The sequence below is a fragment of the Sorex araneus genome, chromosome 8, assembly GCF_027595985.1.
Source record: "Sorex araneus isolate mSorAra2 chromosome 8, mSorAra2.pri, whole genome shotgun sequence".
NCBI classification, from domain to species: domain Eukaryota; kingdom Metazoa; phylum Chordata; class Mammalia; order Eulipotyphla; family Soricidae; genus Sorex; species Sorex araneus.
In genome coordinates, this window is record NC_073309.1 from 12409302 (window position 1) to 12427645 (window position 18344).

At 54.2% G+C, this 18344-nt stretch overlaps 1 long non-coding RNA gene across 1 annotated transcript; it reads left to right on the forward strand.

Moving 5' to 3' along the window:
* The first annotated feature begins 25 nt into the window (after positions 1–25).
* Positions 26–13763, forward strand: LOC129406749 (uncharacterized). The gene is made up of 4 exons (XR_008631205.1): positions 26–336; positions 9583–9699; positions 13309–13460; positions 13560–13763. It is a non-coding gene; the product is annotated as an uncharacterized LOC129406749 (long non-coding RNA).
* Positions 13764–18344: the final 4581 nt, after the last annotated feature.

Consider the following 18344-nt stretch of genomic DNA (forward strand, 5'->3'; position numbering starts at 1 on the left):
GGTGTGCTTCTGTTCGCTCGTTCCAGTAGAAGCTCTTGGGCGCCCCTCGGTGCCACAGGCATGTTGCTACGGGCGACAGAGACAGATCAGACAGGCAAGGACACCCGTGGACGAGATCACAATAAAAACGTGACCGTATTTACAAGTTGATCTCTGGTACGATTTCAGCTCTCAGGGCGACAGCGGTGGGGCAAACGTTGCTCCTTGGCCCAGTTTCTGTGGTCTCCGCTATTTCACCCTGGCATCACGTCGGAAGGTCAGGATGCGGACAACCTGGACCCTCCCTAAGATGCTTGGTGAAATATGTACTCGTACAGGAGTTGAGAAAGCAACCAGGTAAAACCCGTTGTCTCCTGAGTAGCGTGCAAAAAGCGAATGGCGCGAATGCCATGTTATTTCATTCCTTTCATGGGTCCATGATTTTGTACTTGTGGATCATTTGTCAGTGACACAGATAGATGAAAGACAAGTACAACTGTTAAAATGACAGAATTGTGTTTGCATATCACAAGTAATAAAAAACAATCTTGGACTTGGGCCGTAAGAATCGTACACAGTAAGGGTAGTATAATGGTAAGGATAGTCCAGGGTAAGGTGCATGCGTTGCACGCAGCCAACCAGGATTCCATGCTGGGCACCACATATGATTCCCCAGCACTGCCAGGAGTGATGGAGGAATACAGAGCCAGGAGTAAGCCCTGAGTACTATGGGTGTGGCCCAAGCCCCTTGCCAGCGCCCCTCACCAACCTGTGTAGAGTACTACTCAATCACATAGCAGAATGTGTATTTTAACCAAAGAATGCCAGTTACACTGCTTTAGCAAGATTAAATTAAAAAAAAAAAATCCCCACTGGAACTGGAGGCCTAGAACAGTGGGTAGAACTGGAGGTCTAGAACGTTTGCCTTGCAAGCAGCCATCCAGGGTTTGATCTCAGGCACCTCATTTAGTCCCCTGAGCGCCACCAGGGGTGTTCCCTGAGCAGAAGCAGGAATAATCCTTGAGCACCAATGGATATGCCCCCCAAAGAATTTTTTTTTTTGCTTTTTTTGGGTCACACCCCGCGATGCACAGGGGTCACTCCTGGCTCATGCACTCAGGAATCACCCCTGGCGGTGCTCAGGGGACCATATGGGATGCTGGGATTCGAACCCGGGTCGGCCGCGTGCAAGGCAAACGCCCTACCCGCTGTGCTATCACTCCAGCCCCCAAAGAATTTTTTTTTAAACCACCTAATTTTCCCATCTGGAGCTAGCAAAAAGTATAACTGGGCAATAGGAATGAGCTGGCTCACAGACCTGCCCAAAGTGGTGACATAGTAGTTAGACTAGCATAGGCAATTCTGGAACCTAAGGAAAATGTCCAGGCTGGAGGGACTGAGGGTCTCAGGGGGAAAAGTCCCTGAGATAGAGCAGAGCTGGCTGTGTCTTAGTCCTCAGGGCCAGAGACATAGGGTGTTTGCCTTGCATACAGCCAACCCAGGTGGAACCCTGGCATCCCATATGGTCCCCTGAGTGCAGAGCCAGGAGAAACCCCGGAGTACCACTGGGTATGGCTCAAGAACAAAGAAAAAAGAAAAGAAATAGGTACTTGCTGTCACTGCAGTGGAGTGGTGGGGGGGCTAGGTGTGAGCAGTGAGGGAGGGCAAGTAAGGAGGGGCTTTGTTGCAGCAAGGTTGTTGGTTTCTTTTTGGTGGGGGAGGGGTTATGGGCCACACCCAGCTGTGCTCAGCGCTTACTCCTGGCTCTTTGCTCAGGGGTCACTCCTCTTGGTGCTGAGGCTGGTGTTCAAACCCGGTTGGCCGTGTTCAAGGCAGACGCCCCTTCCCACCATGTCCAGCCCAGGGGCAAGATGTTGAAGCCTTTGTTAAGTGATAGAATTTACTCTGCGATGAAAGAGTCACTCACTGCCATCCTGAGGGCATAAGAGAAACTTTTCAGTAACTGGGACTCGACTGAGGATAAGTTCTACTTCTCAGGAGAGACATAACATTTGAGAAATAACATCTGAGAGTCTTTTGAGGGCATGGTTGGGCCACACCCAGCGGTGCCCAGAAGTGATCCCAGTGCTGGGGGGCACCCCACATATGTTCATGGGCATTGAACCAGGGTCGGCATGTGTAAGCAGGCACCTTACCCTCTGTCCTGTCTCTCCAGCTCCTAGACACTCAAAAGTCTTACAAAAATGAGGGGTGCTAAATTTGCTCTGTCCCCACAATCAGGGCCCTCTTAGCAGGATGCAAAAGAAAAGGAAGACTTCCGGGGCTGGAGCGATAGCACAGTGGGTAGGGTGTTTGCCTTGCACGCGGCCGACCCGGGTTCGATTCCCAGCATCCCATGTGGTCCCCTGAGCACTGCCAGGGGTAATTCCTGAGTGCAGAGCCAGGAGTGACCCCTGGGCATTGCCGGGTGTGACCCAAAAAGAAAAAAAAAAAAAGAAAAGGAAGACTTCCTGACAGCAGCAGGGTCAGGGTCCCTGTGCGCCTCCCCAAGCATGGAGACAGGAGGTTGGAGAGTGGGCTGGGGGTCTCCTCTCCATAGTAAGTGGATGCATTAAACACTACTGGGCTTTCGCCCCTGAGGAGAAGTTACAGCTTGTACCAGTGAAGGGCAGTGGAATGAACTGCACGTGAGAAAGCGCTGAGGAGGTTGGGAGCAGCTGACGCGAGATCTCCCAGTTTCCCTCTAAGGAACCCACAGATGCTTCTCCGTTTCTGCTGTGTAGCTGAGCAGAGTTAATGCTGGATAAATCATTTTTTAAACTCTTTTGTTAATGCATTGATGAGGTGGAACAATGGTAAGGAGGTTCAAAACCAAAGCAAAATTGATGACTTAGAATGGCAGCCGGAATCCTGAGAGCCAGCTGTCACCTGGGAACCTTTTACCAAATGAGCAGTTTTTCAGTCCTCAAAGCTTCAGAACCAGCCACCGAAACCCAGGTCCCATCCCAAGGAGGGTTTCTAGAAGACATACAATGCCAATAACTCTTGGAACTGCAAGGTGAATTGCCTATTTCAATCCTTGGTGGAGTGTGGAAGAGGGGGATATCTCTCCCCCGAGAATTTGGAGCCACAACTTGATGTCTTTGAAAATTCACAGCCCCTGGGTGCTCTAAAGAGCTGTAAGCTGAGAATTTCGTTTATCTCAATCCCAGCCTAATGGTGCTGTTTCTTGCAGAAACAAATCCTGTGGGGGGTAACCTACTTTCAGCTTAGGCTTTAAAGAACTTTTTTTGCTTATTTGTTTTTGGGCCACATCCGGTGGTGCTCAGGGCTTACTCCTGGCTCTGTGCTCAGGGCTTATTCCTGGCTCTGTGCTCAGGGATCACTCCTGGAAGAGCTCAGGGTACTATATGGAGTGCTGGGGATTGGACCCGGGTTGGCCTAGGCTTCAAAGAACTTCCCCAAATATGATCACACAAAATATAACCTCAGACTTAAATGATAAGAAGTCTTAGGAAAAAGGGCCTGGGAGATGGTGCAGCGTTTAGGGCACATGTCTGTCATGTGCTAGACCTGGGTTGGATTCCCAGCACCACAGGGTCCCCTTTGCATTGCTAGGGGCAGTCCTGGAAGTCTCAGAGGACTGCTGGGTGTGGCCAGGTGTGGCCCTGAAGGCACCTAACACTGTCTGGGTGTGTGGCCAGTATTAGAGGAGCTGAGTTACATCACACCCTCAAACCCTTGCTTTGAGCCAACAGCCCAGTTGGCCAAGAATTGCCAAGTGTGGGGTGGGGAGGCTTTTGGGGCTTATAAGTACTGCTCAGGAGCCTCCCCCCAAAAGACTTAGGAAATAAAGAACCATGTATGACAGTAAGAAAAAAGACATAATTAGATTCATCGATTCAAATTAGGGAGTTCTTTGCATTTATAATATGTCTAATATACTTCAAACCTTGTTTCAATGAACTACAGTAGAATGGATAAAATTATCAAAAATTATTATAAAACAGAGCTGAGTACTAGTTAAATAGAACTTTTAGAAATAAAAAAAAGTATAGCAAGTTAAAGCTTAACACAGAATAGATTAAATATAGCTGAAGAGAAAATCAGTGAAATGAAGACAAACTGGAGGAAATCATCCACAAAAGGACAAAAGGAAACCATGAGGGGAAGCAGAGTTGGGGGACTGAGGTAATATTTGAAAGGATGAAAGTGGAGAAACTTCAGAACTGATGAAGATGATGAAAAATCCTTAAGGGAAAATAAAGGGACACTTAACATAAAAACAGATTCCTAGGGACAGAGTGATAGTACAGAGGGTAAGGTGCTTGACTTACATGTGGCTGAGCCTGGTTCAATCCCCAGCACCACATATGGTCTTCTGAGCCCACCAGGTGTGTTTCCTGAGCACTGCCAGGCATGCCCCTCAAAACCAAATCAACCCAACCAAAAAAAAGAAAGAAAGAAAGAAAGAAAGAAAGAAAGAAACCCCAGATTTCCCCTGTAGTGAAGGAGAAAAGTGTGAGCAAGAGCCCCAGGACGTGGGTTTGGGTGGTCCATTTTCTTCTTCCTTTCTTGTTTTTATTTTTGGCCTGCATCTGAAGGTGCAAAGAGGGCGTTAACTGAGGGAAAACCTGTTTTCTCATGGGCTCAGGGCAGCAAATGACTATGACATTTACTGCAAACCCCTCACTCTGCTGCACTTGGCCTTCTGAACAGGAGGGTCTGAGGCTCCCCTCGGGGTCTGGCTCTGCAGCTGAGAGTCGGGGTGTGGAGTGGGGTCCTCCAGTAGATGCAGACAGCTCAGGAACTGTTTCCTAGTGGTAGATTTTCCTTGATACCATGGGCGGGGCGCTAACACAACTGTCAGCCAATCAGGAGGCACAGTCTCTCCTAGCTCGCCTGTCTCCATGACAACTGTCAGGGCGTCAGTTACGCCGCAGAACAGATCAGCTTCAAGATTCAGTTTGGCAGGACTCGAGGAGATGGGCCAGGGAACCAAGCCCAGGTCTCCAGGCCCGAGTGGTGGCCCAAAGCATTATCCACTGATCCTGGGCCAGCGGCCACCCCTCCGCCGGTGCCACAGCACTTCCCAGAGGGGGCTAAAGTCGGGATTTCTAGCTCACGAAAACCCTTCTCCATCATCTCCGTGTCTTTACCATCCACGTGGACTTGGCCTCTTCCTCACAAAGCGGATTTTGATCTTCATCTTCAACTCTTCTCTCACTCCCTCTTGGGTCTTCTGCCAGGGAATTCTCCACGAGTACCGCCCGTCCCAGTTACTTGCAGCGTCCCTGAAATGCTCCCGTGGACAGGGGAACCTGGGACAGGCGATGGACAAGGTCACTGGCTGAGCCCCCACATTCTGCGTCCATCAGCCCGAAGGAATTCCGTCCCTGGAGAGGCTCCTCCGTGTACCCCGGGGACTGGGAGGACACGCCTGGGGTAGAGTGGGAGCACCATAGCGTCAATCCTCCACCGAGACCCAGGCCGAGCTGCGAGTCCATCCCCGGGGAGCGAGTCTCAGCCCAGGTCCCTTACCCTAAGACCAAGCACCGGTCACTAATGGAGTTTCCCGGAAGACCCAAAGCAGAGCTCGGGCTCGAGCGCCCCCTCCCGGCGACTCGGCCTCCTGCGGCTCTAAGGGGCAGCTGTTGTTGACAGCTCATGTCCAACACCGCAACCCAGACAAGAAAACGAGGGCTCTGGCTAGGGTGCCCTCAGACTGAGCCACTCAGGGCCCAACTACAGAGACATCTGACACCTACGTGGTCTCTCCCGCCCACAGAATCTTACATGCCCAATAATTGTATGCCCGGTGGCACCACGGAGTTCAAAAAGGGCTTTGATTTATTATTGAGTAATAGGTTTTGAGATCAGCAAGGTCAGCATCTTCATTTTTTTTTATTTTTGGGTCACACCTGGCTCTGCACTCAGGAATTACCCCTGGCGGTGCTCAGGGGACCATATGGAATGCTGGAAACTGAACCCGGGTCGGTCACGTGCCAGGCAAACGCCCTACCCGCTGTGCTATCGCTCCAGCCCCCAGCATCTTCATCTTATCGAGGAAACAGAAGCCCAAAGAGGCAAAACCCTCTTGGAGAAGAAAGAAAATGATGCAGGAAGCAAAAGATACCTGAGATCGGTTGAAGGGGGATATGCTGTAGCATTAAAAACAAACAAACAAAAAACCCCAAAACTCATCAGGGGAGTTTTGAGGTTTTAAACCATTTAAGTTTTAAAATAGTCCTTTTTTGAAGGCAAAAGAAGAAAAAAACAGGTGAAAATTACAAGACCGCACCAGAGTCACTCTGATCGCTTGCGTCATCAGCTTCCTCGTCCATTGTTTCAGCTGTGTTTCCAGGACTACCGTTGTACAGTATTCAACAATGCTCTTCCTGGTGTTTCCCCCTGGGTTTTTATTTTTTTGGGTTTTTATTTTAAAGGTAAAAGGAAGGATTTAGTTTGGTTCATCAAAAGCCCTACTCTATTTTTATTTTCCTGTCAGGCTGTACTGGTGAAAAAGTGACCTGCACGAAGGTGAGAAAACACAGGGTGAAAGTCAACTTTGTCCTTGTCTGGACCTTTGCCTACACTGAGGGCCACAGACCCCTGCTTAGCATCCAGGACGCAGCGCACGGATAGTTCTCCACCTGGTCCCACCTCCTGGAGATGGAGAGACTGGCTCCCTGGTAACCATGGCGACCGCCCGCTGATTTGGCCTCTGTAGCCCCCTAGCGGACATAGAGGACACCTGCAGCTCCGTCCTTTTCCGTGGGCAGCTCCGTGATCCTAGACGCGGCTGTGTCCTTCTTGGCTCCTTTGTTAGACCCAGCCCAGGACCTTGGCTTTCGAACACTCCCTCTCCTGCCCCACATCCTTCTAGCCGGTTCACCTTCTCTGGTTTTGTCCCCCCAGTCCCAAGACCACTCCCGAAACCACTCTTTCGGGCTAGGGTCCTGTGGTTTTAGAAAGGGTCTCGCCCAAGGAACTTCCGGATTCTGGGGTGCAGTATCTGATGTGATGTGGATCCCCTGATCCCCTCGAAGCCTCAGCTTCTGGGGCTACTTCCCCAGATGGGCCAGGCCGGCCTGGCCAGACTCCGGGGAGACACTGGTGTCAGGTGCCATGACGGGGCACCCCGGCCTCAGTGGGGAGATGACCAGCCACACAGACACGGCTGAATGCACAGGGTACTCCGAGCATGCCCGGGAGAAGGGGACACTGAAGGCTTCCTGAGGAGCAGAGTCCGGGCGATTCCTGCCGCAGTAAGCTGAGGTGAGCTGTGCAGTCTTCAGCGCCTCTGTGTGTGTTGAGGGGGGGGGCTGGTCCCCCTCATCCTGTCTCTTCACACCCCATCCCCTTTCTGTCCTCCTGTCTCTCCCCAGCTTACCAGGCTCTCCGAGGACAGGGGCAAGCACAGCCCAGTCTTTTCTTTTTCCTTTTCCTTTCCCCCTTGTCATTGCCAAGGGGGCCAGTCACAGGCTCGGCTGCGGTGCTTACCTGCATAGTCATGGTACTTACACGCTTGGTCTTGGTGCATGCACAGTTGGCCTTGGCGCTGGCAGGCTGGTGCTTGAACACTTGGTTGCACGCCTGTAGCTGCCACACTTGCACACGTGCTTGCCGGGGTCACACTCCCTGAGCTGTGCTCACACACAGTCTGGCCCAAGTGCTCACTTTGGTGTGACATGTGTGCCCAGGGGTCCTGGCCATGACGCCTGCGCATCTCTGTGCCGCGGTGCTCGGCGGTGGGTCTTGCACTTGGGCAGTGATGCTGACACACATCTGGTCGCTGTGCACTGGAGATGATCTGGGCCCCAGACAGCAGAACTGCTGGGACCACACTCAGGGGAGGCGGGTGACCCCAGGCACGGAATGCACACTGGCAAAGCAGGTGCTTTGTGTCACTAAACCATTTCCCAGTCAGTCCCTCTTCTTTGTTCTTTTTCTTAAAATCTCAAGCTTTTGTTTTTTGTTGGGGGAGTCATACCCAGGCAGTGCTCAGGTCTTACTCCTGGCCCTGTGCTCAGGGATCACTTCTGGTGGTCCTCAGGGGACCATATCTGGTGCCAGGAATCTAAGTGGGGCTGGTCATGTACAAGGCAAGTACTAACCTATGACTAGCTCTCCAGCCATAATTCTCAAGCCTTAACAACTTCTCTGAATGATAGGAGACAATATAAGCACAGTATTCCCTATAAAACAACAATCAGAAACAGCCCCTTGCTCAAAGGACCAGGATTCTCTGACTGCCAGTTCTGTCCCCGACATTGTCCCAGAGAAGTCTGGCCATATGTTATTCGAGTGAATGAAACTTTGCTTCAGAGAACCACAGACTCCCCCGCTCCAGAGCCTGCCACAGCCAGATTACGGCTCCTCCAGGCACAGAAGTTTGACATTTCACTGCGAAGTCATTTTCTTCTCATTTCCTTCTGCTGCTGAAATATTCTGTTTCTCTTCACTTCCCCTTTGTGTCCCCATTACTCACGTTCAGTTAAATTTATCTGTTGCCATTTAATCCTTTCAGATTGGCTCAGCGACGTGGACATTCCCAGGGCCCTGACTGGCCTTCGAGACCATCTGTCTGTTCCTGGGCCACCCAGCACAGAAGCCCGACTCTGCCCCTGGGCTGGGGTGATCCTCAGGCCCTAAGCATTCTCCTAAGGAGGCTCTGGCCTTCTCCCTCCAGCCTCCTCCTCTGCTCAGTTTTTCTTCTTCCTCTCAGCCTGGCTTGGAGGAACCAAGACCTCCTTGGAGGAACCAAGGTCTTCCGAGACCACTTGGAGCTTCCTGATTCTCCTCTATGGGTCCCCTGAGAAAGTCTTTAAAGTGCCACAGATATGAAAACCAAACAGGGCTCTAAGGTCAGTCTCAGAGCCTGACCCACAGGTCAGGAGAAGCAGAGTCAGGGGAAGAACCGGCTGGGGATGGCTCAGGCTGGCAGGGGAGAAGACATCACTGGGGCTTAGCTTAGGTTTCATCAAGGATTTGGGGACAGGAGACAAGGCACTCGTCTTGCATGTGGCGGCTCAAGTGCCACCCCAGAGCATCACCAACGGTCACTTGTCAGCACAAGGCCCGGACAGCCCTGGAGCACCAGCTGTCTAAAGGGACCAGGGGCAAAGTAGCTCTGTAGGGAACATTTAAAGGACAAGGGGAGACAAAGACAAATTGTCTGAGAGTTCTTATTTTATGAGTCATGTTTACCAGGCTATGCATAAATTACCTTATTAATTTTTTCTCTAATGAAATGTACTTCATTATTTCGTAAATTCAAAACAGATTCATCTTCCTCCAACCAGACCACATCTCCAGTCCGCACTCCTCTATATTTCCTGGGATCTCCAGTTGAATCTAGGTCAGAAAGATCTATTAGCGTCATTATTTCCCAAAGAGCTTCTACTCTCCAGTCTCTTCTCTCATTCATTTTCACAACAAGCCTGGAAGGAGAACGCACGTGGGCCCTGTCCAGGCTGGAGGACCAGGCGGGCAGCAAGGGGCCCCTGGGCACACAGAGGAAGCCAGACCTGAAGGAGGTGGAGGGGGTGCAAACAGTGCCAAGGGGGTGATGGGGGCCCTCCAGTGGCCTCTCCACACATTATATCCTCCTTCCCATTCCTTTCATTTTTATTTGTTTAGGGTCACACCTGGAGGTCTCGGGGGTTATTCCTGGCTCTGTGCACGGGCTGACCCTGGAGCTGCTCATGAGAGGTGCCAGGGGTTTGAACCAGGGTCCTGGATGTGGAAACCTGCAAGGTGAGAGCCTTCTGTCCTGTACCAGCCCCTCCGGGTCCCATTCAGCAGGTGTTTAGATTCCAGATGGGGCCTCCCGACAGTCCTGTGGCTGCCCCAACTTTGACAAGGTGCACGGGGCTCTCTGCCCAAAGACCCCCACAAAGGTGACAAAAGGGAATCTTTTTTTTGTGTCGATAGTCACTCTCCGAATACTAGGTTGCATGTAATGAGCAGAAGCAGTGAATGAAGGCCATGCTTGTGTGAGTTCAGATTTGGGGAAGCTCGCTTGTCGGGGGGGGGGGGAAGAGTCAGGGGAGCAGCTACAGGTGTGCGCAGGGAGAGGCAGCCTGGGCTGGGACAGTCTGGTGCCCCCGAAGACCTCCCTGTACCCCCAGGGATGTCCTCCCCCAATAACCAGGGCTGTTATGGTTCCGACATGACGTCAACATGCTGCTGCTGAAACCCCAAACTGGAATTCAGGGGAAAATGGATGATTCCTCTGTGCACTGGCCCAGCTCAGAATCTTCCTTCCTCTTTTCTTTTCCTCTTTTTTTTGGGGGGGTGGGGGAGCGGGGGCGGTACCAGGTGGTGCTCGGGAGCTACTTTGTTTTAAATTGAGTCACCATGGGACTGGAGCAATAGCACAGCAGGTAGGGCGTTTGCCTTGCACACAGCCAAACCGGGTTCGATTCCCAGCATCCCATATGGTCCCCTGAGCACCACCAGGAGTAACTCCTGAGTGCAAAGCCAGGAGGTAACCCCTGTGCATCGCCGGGGGTGATCCAAAAAACCAAAAACAAAAAATTGAGTCACCAGGAGATACATGAGCTACAAGGGTGTTCGGGATTGGATTCAGTAGGAACATTTCCCACCACCTCTGGAGCTACTCCTGGCTCTGTGCTGAGGGACCACGTGACGCTGGGGATGGGACCCGGGCCACCCGCATGCAAAGGCTGTGCCTGGCCTGCCGCACTGTCTCTCTGGCCCCAGGTTCTGCCTTCCCAGTGCCACTTCCGAAAGGGCCAAGAGGGCTCAGGCCCTGCCTTGCCCACAGCCTCTCCCGCTGCTCTTCCTGGCACTCCTCTGGCAGGTGGACAGCAGTGCACTGGCGGCTTCACGCAGACACACGGCTGCCCCCTGTGGTGGCCAGAATGACGCGCCATGGGGGGCTCAGTCCAGCGACAGCTGCCCGGTGGCAGGGGGAGAAACCTGCCAGGGGACAGATGAAGTCGACCTTGGATAGGGTCCAGAGGAGAGGTCTCGTGTTGGCCCTTTCCTGGGACTTCACGGGCAATTAAAAGTGGCCCTGGAACAGATGGCATCCAGGGGGTGCAGGGGTCGTTTCAATCAGGGGCTCCGCTTCCCTCTGCCCCTCTGTGGGTGTGGGCAGGCCCGAGGCGGCAGAGCGGGCGCTGAAGCAGCCGCACGTGTCTGCCAGCTAATCTGGTCTGACGCCTTTTCCTGGCCAGGACAGCTGGAGCCCGGGATGACCAGCACAGGCGGGAGCGGCAGCTCCTGGCCTCTCGCACCCAGCTCCTGCAGGCGCTCCGGAGCCCTGAGCCCTGCGAGGACGGGCCCCGGGCCCCACCCCGGGCGTGCAGGGTGTGGAGATTGTTTTTTTTTCTTTTTGGGTCACACCCGACAATGCACAGGGGTTACTCCTGGCTCGGCACTCAGGAATTACTCCTGGCGGTGCTCAGGGGACCATATGGGATGCTGGGAATAGAACCCAGGTCGGCCAGGTGCAAGGCAAACACCCTACCCGCTGTGCTATTGCTCCAGCCCCTGGAGATTGGTTTTGATTGTGTTTGAAAAGCCCCAGAAAAATGGTTTCCTTAAACTTTCCATGGTCAGGCCATGAGGTGATTCATTAAACATGAGCTGGGCTGGGCCAGCCCTTCTGGTCAGCTAAAACTGGCCTGAAAAATAAAGTATTCTGTGGCTGTCAGATCCTAAATTAAGTGATTCAAATACTACTGCGGCTGATCAAAGGATTTTATTCAATTTCCTCTTGACCACATGCTCTTCAGAGAGAGAGAGAGAGAGAGAGAGAGAGAGAGAGAGAGTGAGAGAGAGTGAGAGAGTGTATGAGAGAGAGAGAGTGAGAGAGAGATTCTGGAAGAAATGCAATATTCCAAAACCATTGCTCTCATCTAATGGATGATGTTTATTAAAGATGCTTCTCCCCGCTCTCTTTTTTTAAAATAAGAGGTGAGATTTTTTTTTATAATTTATTGATTTTTTAATTAGTGAGTCACAGTGAGGGTACAGTTACAGATTCACACATTTTCGTGCTTGTTTTACCCTCATGCAATGTTCGAGAGCCCATCCCTCCACCAGTGTCCATTCTCCACCACTTAAGAACCCAGTATCCCCCCCACCCCACTCCGCCTCTGTGGCAGAGCATTCCAATTTGTTCTCTCTCTCTCTCCTTTTGGGTGTCGTGGTTGGCAATAGGGGTATTGAGTGGCCATCATGTACAGTCTCTAGTCTACTTTCAGCGTGCATCTCCCTCCCCGCTCGGGATTTCCAATCACATTTTACTTGGTGTTCCCTTCTCTATCTGAGATGACTTTCCCCCAGCGTGTGAGGCTAGTTTCCAAGCCATGGAGACAACCTCCTGGTATTATAAACTACTATTCTTGGGTATTAGTCTCCTACTCTGCCATTTTATATTCCACAGATGAGTGCAATCTGCAATCTTTCTATGTCTGTCCCTCTCTTTCTGGCAAATGAGAGGTGAGCTTAAAGAGAGAGGAGGGAATGATTTACTGTTTAACTCGAACTGACTCTCACCCACCTGAGGATTCTCTAGGGACCCTTGGAAGACCTCCAGGCTTGCATGACAAGGGTCCACAGATGAAACTCAAACTTGGCCAAAGAGGAGAAAGGGAAAGACCTGTGAAGACGGTCTCTGGGAGGAGCCTGCTCCTCTCAGGTCCCTCGGAGACGGGCAAGCCTCCTGCCAGCCTCCTGCCAGCCGCCTTTGTGCCCTTCCTCTGGGCCCTGCTGGCTGGAGCAGGCCAGGACCATGGGCCAGGAGAGCCGGTGGCTCTGCCAGAGTGGCCTGGGGACATGGAGGAGGAGCTCCAGCCTCGAGGCTGCAGGAGGGAAGGGAGAAGCCGGGCGGTGGCGAGAGCAGCAGAATGTGCAGAGCCAAAGCAGGACACAGGCCAGGAGACGGCAAAGGACACTCCGAGTGGAGGGGCGAGGCTACTGGTGGGGAGAGAGAAGCCGAGAGTGGGGGAGAAGAGAAATCCGGGGCCCGGGAGTGAACCTGACCCCTTGGCCGTCTGGCCTGTGTTTGTGTCTGGAAAACAAACTCACTCCTTCGTATGGCGGTGGCGTGAGTGGTCCTCAAAAGAGCCCGGCCCGCGGCTCACCCAGGTTTGATCCCCGGCACCCCCTATGGTGCAGGAGTGATTCCCGTCGGCCTGCCCCCACCTGGCACCACCTGCAGGATCACCAGCCGCCTTCTCTCAGGTGTTCTGTCCTTAGACACCCACCTGACCAACTCATTTCAGTAGCTTCCCTGTGTCCACATCGCCTGATTAACGTGCCCCCCCCCACCCCAGCGCTTCTCGTGCCGCCATGCCTGTCTGTTTGTTCACATTTGTTTATTGTCTGTAGTTTTCCACACCTAGCAGTGCTTGGAGCTGTTCTGTAGGCGCTGAGGGACCCTGCGGGGCGGGGGATCCGAGACGGCAAAGCACGTGCGCCAGCCCTTCACGCCACCTCCCTGGCCCTGGGCTTCAGGTTCTGGACCACGCAGCTCACAACAGGTATCCAACTTGTGAACTAAATTATTATTATTATTATTTTTTAAAAGTGGATTTGGTTTGCACTTTGGTTTTTAACTAGAACATCATTTTTTTTCACAGGTCAAGAGTCAGACCCGTGTGGTAAGGCCAGAAGCTCTAGGGCCAGACCGTGGGCCTGGATCCTGGTCATGTCTCACTGTGTGGTCAGATCTGCATGGCGGAAACACTCCACACCGCCCCCAGCCCCCCTGCACCCCTCTCAGTGCCCTGGTCCAGAGACTTCAAGGAGTTGTTGCAACTGTGTGCTAACAGCAGCCCAGCCTGAGTAAACACCAGTGCAATATTTCGGTGGTCATTTGTTTCTCCTTTCAACTGTTTCTGTTCCTGGGGACTCGAGAGACCGTCCAGTGGGTAAGGAGCTTGCCTTCCTGGCAGCGGATCCCCAGCACCTCATACGGTCCCTCAAGCCCGCCAGGAGTGACCCCTGAGCTTGGAGCCAGGAGTAAGGCCTGAGTACTACTGGATACGGCCCCCCAAACAAAAAACAAACAAATAAACAAACGTTTCTGTTCCTGCCCTTTACCGTTATTTTTCCGGGGCGACTTTGCTATTGACAGTGCCCGGCCCCCTCCTGGGACGGTGCTGTGGCCTCCATGGCCTCCAGGGGGCGCCCGGGGTCCGCAAGCGGCGGGACGGGGAGCGCGGTCGGGGCCTCCTGGGCTGGTCCCCAGGCCGGTTGCGCATCTTCCTCCGCCACCATCCCAAGGCCTGGGAGCGCCGGAGCCGGGCCCCGCGAGGGTGATCTGCGCCTTATCTGGGAGCGAAGCTTCCCTGATGGATCGCCCGTCGCCTGCCACCTTAGTGCGAGCACTTGGAGCCGTCGGTTCTGGAAGTTTCCCTGCCCGGCTGCCCGCATCGCCCAGAAAATGCAATCTTGGATCTTCCCCTGAAGCACTGGGCGTCCCACGGCGTCCCCGGCCTCTCACGAGGCCCGTCAGATCTGGGGAGGGCGAGGGGAGCAGGAGGAAAGCCATGGCAGGTTCTCCCTGCTCAGCAGACAGCACGGGGGTGGGGGGCGCCGGTGGGAGGGGTGGTGTTCAAGGGCACAGCAACCGTGACCTTGGGTGGTCTGGAACATGTGGGACCCCCTCTCCAGGGCGGGGGGTGTGGACAGAAAGAACAGGATGGAGAGGCTGAACATATGTCTCTAGGAAATGGCTGTATTATAGGGTGGGGGACGTACTGGGTGGGGCCAGGCGGCTGGACAGGTCTCGGGAGGCCACTGGCCTTCCCCACAGCCCAACCAAAGCGAGCCCGCTCCATTAAGATGCCCCTGCACCAGGACCAGCCCTTTGGAGGGGTCCCGGGCTCTCGGCGGGAAGCGAGGCGGTGAGCGTGTTCTGGAAGCAGTAAGTGCTTTCCAAGGTGCGGGAGCGTTTCCTCACCACGAGCAGCAGGTGGGGTGTTGGGTAATTGCTCTCCGGGCCCATAGAGAAAATGCATCACAAACCCACCACAATTAAGTCAAGTGGGCACATCCCCCACTTTTTTTTTCTGATTTAGAGGTATTTAGAAATATTAGCAACTGACATTGCTTCTAGCTTTTTTATTTTTTTCCTCGACTGAAACTTTTTCTTTTGAATCCCATAAAATATTCTAAGTGCGCCAAGGGGGGTGCGAGGAATGAAAAGATGTTTGCCTTCCCAGTGCTGCGGCCAACCACTGCTCAAATAATACCCTTGGTGCCTAACCTGGGAGTTTAATATCCTCAAATATTTATAATTAGACAGAAATAGCCTGAAGAAATGTTCCGCTTACTCACAGCCGGGTCGTTATGGAATCTACCATCCACCACCTCAAAGCTGCTTCTCAGAGCCTGGGGAAGGATGCAGGATCCCGGGGCGGTGCGGGCCCATACCACAGGGGACAGAAAGCTGGAAAGAAGGGCCTGGGTGCAGGGAAAGTCCAAACGCGAAATGCCAGAGTGCCCCGCATCTCTGCCATGGATAAGTAAGTGCCCACGTGCTGCACACACGAGGACTCATCACTCCCAAGATGTCCTTCAGTTTGGTTTTTTTTTTTTTTGGTTTTTGGGTCACACCTGGTGATGCACAGGGGTTACTCCTGGCTCTTCACTCAGGATTACCCCTGGCGGTGCTCAAGGGACCATATGGGATGCTGGGATTAGAACCCGGGTCAGCCGCATGCAAGGCAAACGCCCTATCCGCTGTGCTATCGCTCCAGCTCCAAGATGTCCTTCAGTTTGGCTACAGCCGGGGGGAGGGTCCCACAAAGTCACAGGTGCTCCCCACAAGAGGTCAGAGAAACAGGCGAGACCCCCTCCAGACACCTCCTGTTCAGACTATGCCCCCTTCCCTGTCTCTCTCCCACTGCTGCCTCTGCTCCACGCACATTTCCAGAAAAATATCAAGAAAACTCTCTTCTCTGCATAATCACCCGCCTCCTTCCCACCCACCTACTCACATCTTCTAGCTTCCAAGTGGCAGCCGCGAGGATGCCCTGAAGTGGACCCCACTCTGCACTCAGCAGTCAGCTGGGGCCGCACCAAGGGTGGGAGAGGCTGGGTAGGGGGCACCAGGGCCTCCTCTGTCAACCCCCGACCCTGGACCCTGGGGAGGCTCCCTCCCTCCCCCCCTCAGCTAGGTAAGCAAAGCTGTCGCTCCCTGCATGGGTCACCAAGCAACTGCCTGGTCCTGGGCCCCTGACCCCCTGGCCCCTCCGTGCCCTGAACCTCGGTCTTGGCACGCTGATGTGGGGTTCCTCTTCCCGGGAGGTCTGGCAGCATGCTGTGGGCTTCCAGCAGAACCAGCCCAACTAGCGCCAGCCTTCAAGCAAGCGGTTCTTTCACTTTAGAGTCTGGGGGTGGCTGAGGTGCAGGCAGGGCACTGGCCCCGCTGTTCTGGAATTCTCTCCGGTCAGCAGGCCTGGGCTCTGGGCTGTAGACCCAGGCTGCAGTGCGGTTAGAGCTGCTTTCTATCCACCAGAGTCGCCAGCTGTTTCTTGGGCGGTTTCTCGAAACGCTTTCAGGTGGAGCGCAGGGCTAGGGCAGGGCGGGGCCACAGGCGATGGCATAGGGCCACGCCCAGTTTGAACGCTCCCCCTGAGCTCCCCCTGAGCCCCCGACCCTTGGTATGCGGCATGGTGGCGGTCCCCACTCTACATTCGATCGCCAAGCAAGAAGAACGGAGTGCTAAGCTGTCCCGGGCTGGACTTGAGCCCAGGTGTCGGGTTCACATGTCACTGCAGGACATCTCACCCACCGATGCTGCCCGCAAATGCTGTCCCTCCACAAAAGTCCCCACTCTGCCCTAACCCCTGTGTATGACCTTGGCTCTCAGGCCAACCTCTGGCCTCTGCCTGAGTTCAAGTCCTCAGGCAGGGGCTGAGGTTTGGCCCTGCCCTGTCCCCTCGGCCAGACCTTTGGGGGATGACAGGCAGCTCCGCAGCTTGCTGAGCCCCGGAGGTCAGATGAGGGGATGGCAGGGCCCACTGGTGTCCCACCCACCGCAGCCTCACGCCACACGCGCAGGCCACAGACCACAAGGAGAGAGAAACCCTTGTCCCACCCGGGTAAAATAAGCCCAGCTTGCTCAGCGGCGACAGTGCCAGGCCACCCTCCACACGGTGCTCGTGTGGGTGCGACCAGCCTGGCTCCTGCCTCTCCCGAGGGGGCAGCAGATGGGCCCCACCCCAGACAGAACTGTTCTCCTCCTGGCCCGCTCGCTCGGGCTCCCCTGCCTCCGGGCTGAGTTGGGGCAGAGGCTCCCTGGGCTGCACAGGGCCAGGACACAGGGATTGGGGGCACCAGGAACAGGCCAGCTCTGGGCCTCCGCCTCCCTGCTCTGGCAAACTGTCCTTTGTCACCTCCAAGGGGCTGTGCCAGGGCCAGAGCAATGGTACAGTGGGTAGGGCGCTTATCTTGTGTGTGACCCGCCTGGGTTCCATCTCTGACATCCTGTATGATCCCCCTGAGCACTGCCAGGAGTTATCTGAGCACAGAGCCAGGAGTAACACCTTTGGGTATGGCCCCCAAACAAACAAACAGAAAGAAGAGGCTCTAACTTTAGCCCGCCAAGAAGCACAACCAGCTTTTGTCCCATCAGAACGGTCAGGATGGGGGCTGGAGCGATAGCATAGCGGGTAGGGCGTTTGCATTGCACGCGGCCAACCCAGGTTCGATTCCCAGCATCCCATATGGTCCCCTGAGCACCGCCAGGAGTAATTCCTGAGTGCAGAGCCAGGAGTAACCCCTGTGCATCGCCGGGTGTGACCTAAAAAGCAAAAAAAAAAAAAAAAAAAGAACGGTCAGGACGATGGGGTCTGGCAAGGCAGGACCTGTCCAGGGACAGCCAGGAGGCAAATGGCAGAGCCAGGCGGCAGCACCCCGCACCGTGAGCACCCCACCAGCACAGCCAAGGCAGGCCCTGGGACCCCCAGCCACGTCACTAAGGCAGCAAGCGTGGCTGCGCAGCCTGCCAGCCCCCTCAACCCCACCCCAGCCGGTTTTTCCTAAGCCCACACCACGATCCCTCCTTTCATTTCTTTTTCCACTCGTCACATGGAGAGAACATAAAGCGAACATAATAAAAGAGCTCTCAAATTAGAGCTGCCGTAATGGCAGAGAAGTTGAACTATAAATAGAAGAAAGCTGGCTGTCCGGGCGGCCGGGGTTGGTCTGACCCGCACCCCCTCATTAAGCTACTGGGAGCGCCGAGAGGCGGCTGGATCTCGGGTGGGGTGGTCAGTGGGGCTGGACACACACGCACTGGGGGAAGGAATTCTGGCGCCTGTGGGGTGGGCGGCTGGAGCAGGCTGGGGTGGGGTCACCCGAGCTGTTCTCAGGTGCTGGTCGCCCAGTCAGGATGTTTTCTTCAATGTGAACCA